The following is an 8528-nucleotide window of genomic DNA, read 5'->3' as shown; positions in this document are numbered from 1 at the left end:
ATCAACATGTGTCAGAGATACTCCGCATTTTATTGCTTCTTAATCTTCTGACTTATCTCCTTGATCGACATAAGACAATGAGGTTTTCCACGATGAAAATATTCTCAACGCACAAGACTCTTCCCACGAGTCATCATCTTCTGTGTTGCATGAAGACAACTTGTCAACTCGGCTTGCTGAGAAATTTGATGAAGGCTGTGACAGAGATGGCTATAATCCTATAATCCTAAGATGGAAATCAGTAACAACAGCCATCCTCAAGCCATGCATGATCTAGTTCACATCTCAAAATGTAATTTTTCAATTCTGGAAAGTTTCGGGACATACCAGGGAGTCGAGGCACTTCAATTTCTATTGATGGTAATGTGAGGACCTTGTGACTCTAGTAAGTCATATCTCATGTCTTATGCACAATCCATCTATCTGCATGGTTTCACTTGACATGGATCTTAGTGTAAATACTATTTACTATTCAGGGTGTAATATTTGAAAATTTCAGATTTTCGCTAATGATGGAATCCACAAGTCCGTTACAGCATGGATATCTTCATGCACCTCTTGTACATCGAATTCGGGTTGGGAGTGTCCGTTCCTCATGCAATCATGGGACAACGAAGTTGATCATCTCAAAGACCATCTTTATCTAAAATCATACTTATCAAATGTTCTAGCTCGTAATCAACTCTTGGTATTTTTACAAATTTTGCATGTCAAATCTAACCACTTATCACATCAACAATCTCCCTGTGTGATGGCTATTGCACAACCTATCATGCGAATCAAGTTAGTCTCATTTCACCAAACGCCAACTGGTTTGACACATTTGTAGTGTTGGCATCCTTTCTACATTTATGTGATGACCATGATGCATGCACATTTTTTCACGAATTGTAGCTTGGTGTTCTATCATTTCTAGTGCACAATGAACTTGGTTCCCTCATTCTGAGCTTTTGCACAATTGCTCAAATTTTTCTTTTCTCATGTCAAGCTGGGAATTTGGCATCTCAACTAGCTGGTATGATTTTTCTTCTATCTTGGTTGGCTATCATGCAGTTGATCATTTTCCCAACAGTACATGCAATGACAGTTGCTTCAGACACTATGATCTTCACCATGTAACATTTTTCTTTATAGACTTATATCAAGCAAGTGAGGCACTGTTATAAAACTAGCTCAAGAAAAGATAGAAAAGATAGATCAACACCTTAGAATTCAGCCTCTTCGAGGGGGCAACCTCCTTTACATTACATAAATGAACAATTATTCGATGATTCAAATGACAAAACCTCCTTTCTATATATAGTAGTCTAAGGAGTCACAATATAATCTAGCCAACCTAACAATAATAATATAAAGCCACAAAAATAACAATAGAGGGATTCTATGGGGCACAGAAATAACAATATGGGGGTAATAGGGGCACAACAATATAAATAAGGGGTATAACTACAATAGTAATGGGGTAATCACTAGTATTATAGGGACCCAACATGCCCCTCTCCTTCAAAAAGGTGTTGTCCTCAACGCTTGAGTAGTTCTGGATACTTCTGCATAAAATTCTCATCCTCCCATGTGGAATCTTCAGTGGATAAGTTCTTCCACTTGATAAGATACTCTGAAATTGATCGATTTCGTAGCTGTTGATTTCTTGTTTCTGTGACTGCTTCCGGTTCCAATATAATTTTTCCTTCCTCGTCAAGTTCTGGCAATCTTGTTTGAATTAGGAGCTTGTCGCCTATAACCTTCTTTAAACATGAAAGATGGAAAACTAGGTGCAATCGAGAAGCTGCAGGAAGCTCCAATTTGTATGCCATAGTACCAGTCTTTTGCAGCACCTTGTACGGACCATAATACTTTGGTAATAATTTGTTATCCTTCTTAGCTTGCGTTAGGGATATTTGCTTATATGATTTTAGCCGTAGGAATACCCAATCACCTAGATCAAAACTTCTTTCATTGCGATATCGATCTGCCTGTTGTTTCATTCTATTTTGTGCCAACAAGAGGTTATCCTTTAAGAGTTGGAGAACTTGTTGTTGATGTTCGATGTGATGTTCCACTGCCTGAACCTTAGAATTTTCTCTTAAATATGATGTGATGGATGGTGGTTGATACCCATAAAGTGCCATAAATGGGGTCATTTTTGTTGTTGTATGGAAGTAAGTGTTATACCACCATTCAGCCAGAGGCAACCATTTGACCCATTGTGTCTGTTTATTAGATATAAAGCAACGAAGATATCCTTCCAAACATTTGTTTACTATCTCAGTTTTCCCATCAGATTGAGGATGATAAGATGAGTTATGAGCTAACTGAGTACCAAGACAAGAAAATAATTCTCTCCAAAAATTTCCAGTGAAAATGGGATCTCTGTCCCTTACAATAATCTTTGGGTTTCCATGTAGCTTTTGAACTATTTCCATAAATGCAGTAGAAATTGTAATGTCTTTAAATGGATGTGATAATGCACAAAAGTGTGCATACTTGGTAAGTCTGTCAACTACCACCATGATGACACTATTTCCCTCAGACTTGGGTAAACCTGTGATAAAATCCATTGAAACATCCTCCCAACGTTGGCTTGGAATGGATAAAGGTTGTAATAGACCTGGTGTCTTAATTGTTTCAACTTTATTTTGTTGGCAAACCAAACATTCCGCCACAAACTTTTGAATATCTGATTTAAGGCCATCCCAAAAAAATTCCTTCTTAACCCTGTGGTATGTTTTTAAAAATCCTGAGTGCCCTCCTAAGGGAGAAGTGTGCAATTCCATAAGAATCTTTTGTTTTAGCTGGGAATTCTTACAGAGGTATAAGCGATCTTTGTACCATAACGAATCATTTTGCCAGCTAAATGTATCAGAAGTACTGGAATCTTGTTGTATCTTTCAAATAAGTGCCCACGCTTCTTCGTCATTCTTCCATTCCTCCCTTGCTTCATTTATCCAATCTGGTTGGATAATAGAAACGGCACACTACAATGCTTCCACATCCTCATCCTTTCTTGAGAGTGCATCTGCCACCACATTTTGCTTCCCTTTTTTGTAGATGATTTCAAAGTCATAACCCAACATCTTTGTGACCCACTTTTGTTGCTCTTCAGAGGATAATCTTTGTTCTAAAAAGTATTAAAGGCTATCACGATCCGTTTTTACCTTGAAGTGTCTTCCCATTAGGTAGGGTCGCCATTTCTTAAGTGCATGGAGTATTGCCAACATTTCCTTCTCATAAATAGCTTTGCTTAAAAACTTTCCCTTGATTGGACGACTTTCAAAAGCAATGGGTCTTTCATCTTGCATTAGAACAACACCAATTCCATTTCCTGAAGCATCACATTCCACAATAAAGGTTTTTGTGGAGTCTGGTGTAGCTAAGACAGGTGCTTGGCACATTGCCTCTTTAAGATGTTCAAAGGCCTTTGTTGCTTCCAGAGTCCATGAAAATGAATCTTTCTTCAATAATGCTGTTAGAGGTGCTGCTATTCTCCCATAATTCTTAACAAACTTGCAATAATACCCTGTCAACCCAAGAAATCCTCGCAGATGCTTTATGGATGTGGGGATTTTCCATTCCTTAATGGCTTTAATTTTGCTAGGGTCTACCTTCACTCCTTCATGAGATACAATATGACCCAAATATTCCACCTCCTGGACTCCAAAGAAACATTTGGATCTTTTTGCATATAATTGTTTCTCCTCCAATAGTTGTAGCACCCTGTCAACATGATCCTTCCAAGACTTGTTGTAGATTAGTATATCATCAAAAAATACTAACACAAATTTTCTAAGGAATGGTTTGAAAATTGAATTCAACAAACCTTGAAATGTTGAAGGTGCATTGGTAAGGCCAAAAGGCATGACCAAAAATTCATAATGACCCTCATGACTTCTAAATGTCATTTTCGGAATGTCTTCAATCTTCATTCTGACTTAATGATATCCTGAACGAAGATCCAACTTGGTGAAGTAAATTGATCCATGCAATTCATCCAATAATTCATCAATGACAGGAATGGGGAACTTATCTTTAATAGTGAGCTTGTTGAGCTCCCTATAACCCCGACACATGCGCCATGATCCATCCTTCTTGTGCACCAATACTACTGGAGCTGAGAAAGAACTTTGACTTGGTTGAATTATACTAGCCTCTAGCATTTTTGCAACCATACGTTCAATTTCACTTTTTTGGACATAGGGATATCTGTACGGCCTGATGTTTGGAGGAACACTTCCTAGAATCAAATGAATAGCATGATCATGATCACAGATAGGTGGGAGACCTTTGGGAGTCTCAAATACCTTGGAATGATTGTCCATGACTTTTTGGAGATCTGGAGAAATAGATGATTCCAATGTGGAAACATCTAGCGAACATAATTGTGCAATTACACCTCTTTTCTCCTTTTTTAGAAGCTTTGTCATGCCATTAGAGCTGATTATATTTCCTGGCTTCCCTGCAATACCCCTTAATTCAACTTCCTTTCCTTCTGTAGAGAATTTGATGAAAAGTTCTTGAAAATTAAAAGCTATTGTACCCAAGGATTGTAGTCATTGGACTCCTAGTACAACATCAGCACCTCCCATTGGAATGGAAAGCATTGGGCTAGTCAATACATATTCTCCCATGGATAGCTTGATATTATGGCACTTTCCAGAGCAATTTATTGTTCCTCCATTTGCAATCATCACTTGACACTCTGGTGCTGGATATAGGAAGCAATTCAATTCTTTTGCTACCCTACAATGAAGAAAATTGTGGGTGCTTCCTGAATCAATCAACACTATTACCTTTTTCTTCTTGATTTGTCCTTCTATCTTGATGGCTTGAGGAGTGGTAATTCCCTCCAATGCATTACAAGTTATGGTCAGATTTATTTGTTTTCCATCTAGGCTTTGTTCTTGGAGTATATCCTCTTCTTTTGACCTTTCTTGCTCCTTTTCTTCTTCCTCTTCACAATCTATGTAGAATAATTTCTTCTCAGCACACTTATGACCTTTTTTGTATTTGCTATCACAACTGTAACAAAGCCATTTTTCTCTTTTTTCTTCCAATTGTTGTGGTTTCAACCTTGTAGGTTGTGGAAGACTAGGGGCAACAACACTTCCGTCTTTATAGTTGTGAGTGGTATGCTTCCTAGTTGCCATAATTTTGATTTATATTTTTCTTGCTAACCTGAATGCCTTCTCTAATGAATGAGGTTCCCAAAGGCGAACATCATGTTGGATATTATCCTTTAAATACCCTATGAACACATCAATCCTATGCTCCTCTGGAATATCTTTTACCCTTATGTTCAATTTTTGGAACTCCTTAATGTGCTCCATTATTGAACCCTTTTGTTTGAGACTTATCAATTGGCTAAAAAAAGTGTTGCTTTTTGTATCCTCATAATGTGCTATCAATTCTTCCGTAAAAATTTCCCAGGTGATAAATTGTTTATGAGAACCAAGCCATTGATACCATACAAACTGATTTGGTTCCAAATATACAGTTGCCATACGTACCTTTTGTGCGTTTTGCACATTATTGAGATCGAAGAATTGCTCCATCTGTAATATCCATGTGGCGGGATCTTTGCCATCAAACGTCCTCATATCGATTTTTGGAATATGGTGATTCTTTGATCCAACATTAGCGTCTATGGAATCATGATTAACATTTCTTTTTTTCTCATCATGAGTTTCCTTTACTACCTTTTCACCATTAGTAAGTATTTCTTGTAGAAAATTTGTCAAATCTGTCTTCAAATCTGCCATGCCTGTCTTCAAATTTGTGTTCAAATCTATCTTCAAATTATCCATCTTAGCTTCCATGCCATCCATCATAGCTTCCAAGCCATTTATTTTAGCTTCTGTTAACTTTTGTGAGTGTGACATTTGTTGCACTTGTTCTTGTAATTTTGATATATCATGTAGCATTTCTTCCTCTTCTTCATGAGTCATGCTAGAGCTTTCAGGTTCCTTACTAGGTGTTCGCATTTTCTTTCCTTGGGGCATCAGTTACTGATAATAATGCTCTATTATGCCCTTTGAATTCCTTCAAAATAAATTCTCAAACCAAGCTTAAGCAAAAATTTAAAAAAATCTACAAACCCTTTTTCACTTTGTAGGAGCTCGATATTGCCTCTGATGTATCTATGTACTTTCCAATCATCTAGTTTTGAAGTTTTGATCTATCGTATCTCTCTGTGTCCTCTTTCCAATGCCACCAGTTTGATCCAAATTGGATTCTCCAAGAAAGAGTTATGCACAGTCTCCCAAGATAACCTAATTATAGACCTTTCCAGAAGAGAGAACTTGTATGAAGTGCCACGTGTACAATTTTCGATCTTTGGTTCTAAAAAAGATATAAAGAAACTAAAGTCTGTCCTCTTTCTGTACCTTCTTACGAATTTCAATCTGATTCCCAGAGAGAAAGTTATGACAATTTTACCCAGGTCACCTGTTTTGAATGTAATTTAGGAGTCTGCAAAAAGACCAACTTCCTCAGATCATATCTCCGTAAATATCACGCGAAAAGCTCTGAAATTTGGACCCAAGGTTCAACGAAATTTCTTCTCAAATGGGTTTTTCTTGCAACTTCTGAAACGTCACAGAAAAAGTTATAGCGAAAATTCCACGCTGACCTGTTTGGAGCAGCGAAACCCTAGAATCCAAAGCTCTGATACCAAATGTTATGAAACCAGCTCAAGAAAATATAGAAAAGATAGATCAACGCCTTAGAATTCAGCCTCTTCAAGGGGGAACCTCCTTTACATTACATAAATGAACAATTATTCGATGATTCAAATGAAAAAACCTCCTTTCTATATATAGGAGTCTGAGGAGTCACAATATAATCCAGCCGACCTAACAATAATAATATAAAGCCACAAAAATAACAATAGAGGGATTCTATGGGGCACAAAAATAAAAATATGGGGGTAATAGGGGCACAACAATATAAATAAGGGGTATAACTACAATAGTAATGGGGTAATCACTAGTATTATAGGGACCCAACAGGCACTTGGGCCTGCTCTGATGGCTATGGCAGGCCCTCACTATCTTGACATGACCGATGAGAATGACCAGATCTATGTATCCATATCAAATTCCCATTTTGATCCCCTCTCTTGAATCAAGAATCCATCTTCTCAAAGATCACAAATCTTTCAAAGCATCCATCATGAATTTTATGATCCAATCGCTCAATGGCTAGAACAATCTTACTTCCCAAGTCATGTTGTAGGTAACAAGCTTCAGTCCTTCATCGCACTCACTAAGAAAATTGGTGTAGAACAACACACACTTGTAAAGAGCCACCACGGTTTGTTGAAAAACGATAGTCACAAAAGGGGTGAGCATGTTTTTTGGGTGGTTGTGACACATCCTTCTGGCCACAGGCGAGACCTTCTCTCTCGTGTGAAAGTTTGTCAAGTTTTTGCATTTTCTATTGCACACTAATTTTGTCTGTTTTCATCACTTCTATCTTCATGATTTCAGGTCAGGTACACATACGGTGGCTTCACTGGAAATTTCAATTCACGTAACCCTGACCATTTAGCGTTGGAGTAGGAGTAGTGTTTTCTTTCTCGCTTATCTTTGTTTTCTGGTTTGCATGTTTGTTTGCTTGCTCACTTGGTTTAGTTTTTTTTCTTGTTTGCTTTTCTTGCTTGTTTTTGTGTTGGCTTTCTTACTATTTTTGTTTCTTTTTGTTTTGTTTAATTGATGCCTTGATATTTTTGTTTTCCAGAAATAAGTGTTGCCATCTACTGAGTTTTGTCTTTTGAATGAGTATGTGGTTGAAATCTAAGAGACTTGTGACAATGCAGCACTTGGCCAACAGTGCGTTCATCTTATTTGCGCTTCGTTGTAACTTTTAGCTGATGAATTCTTGACAGAAAATACGAGCCATATGCAAGGGGAACTTTGGTCCAACCATGAACTTGTGTCCACATTGGAAACCCCATGCCTGTACTCAACCTTCTACTCTGCGTATTCAAGCTCATCAAACTAGTAGAAACAGACAAGGGGAAATATCTAAATGAGAAAACCTATGTTAGAGGTCTTACATGGTGCTTTGAAGGAACAACCTCTTCTTCTCTATATAATTCGGGATCTATCTTCCACCCAAAAATAAATAAGTGACAATGCACAACCCTCTTGAAAAATACAAGGCAAAAGAATAGAAAGGCTTCCTTCATAGAGAGGTCAAGAATGCAACTCCATCAGGGTACTGACCATGCTCAGTGGTAGTGGAGCAATCCATGTGTTCCTGTCTGACTCTGTCAGGGTAATTTCCAGGCCCACTGGCAGTGGAGAAACACTAGAGATGAAAACTTATACTCTGAAAATTTTCAAATCACAAGCCAAACTACCCTCCCCAACTTCGAAACACTGTGATCAAGCTAAAATTTATTGTTGTGATTGAATGAGTTTGGAAATGGTGAACTGTGTCTATCCATGTGGTAAGTGGGGAAACCAAAGCAACCTGCACAGTGATTCAATACTCCCCAAAATACAAAGGACCTGTGCTGTCATGAACCA

The sequence above is a fragment of the Pinus tabuliformis genome, chromosome 8, assembly GCF_031772625.1.
Source record: "Pinus tabuliformis cultivar Carrire ecotype Pingquan chromosome 8, CPIR1, whole genome shotgun sequence".
NCBI classification, from domain to species: domain Eukaryota; kingdom Viridiplantae; phylum Streptophyta; class Pinopsida; order Pinales; family Pinaceae; genus Pinus; species Pinus tabuliformis.
This window is presented reverse-complemented; position numbering follows the sequence as displayed.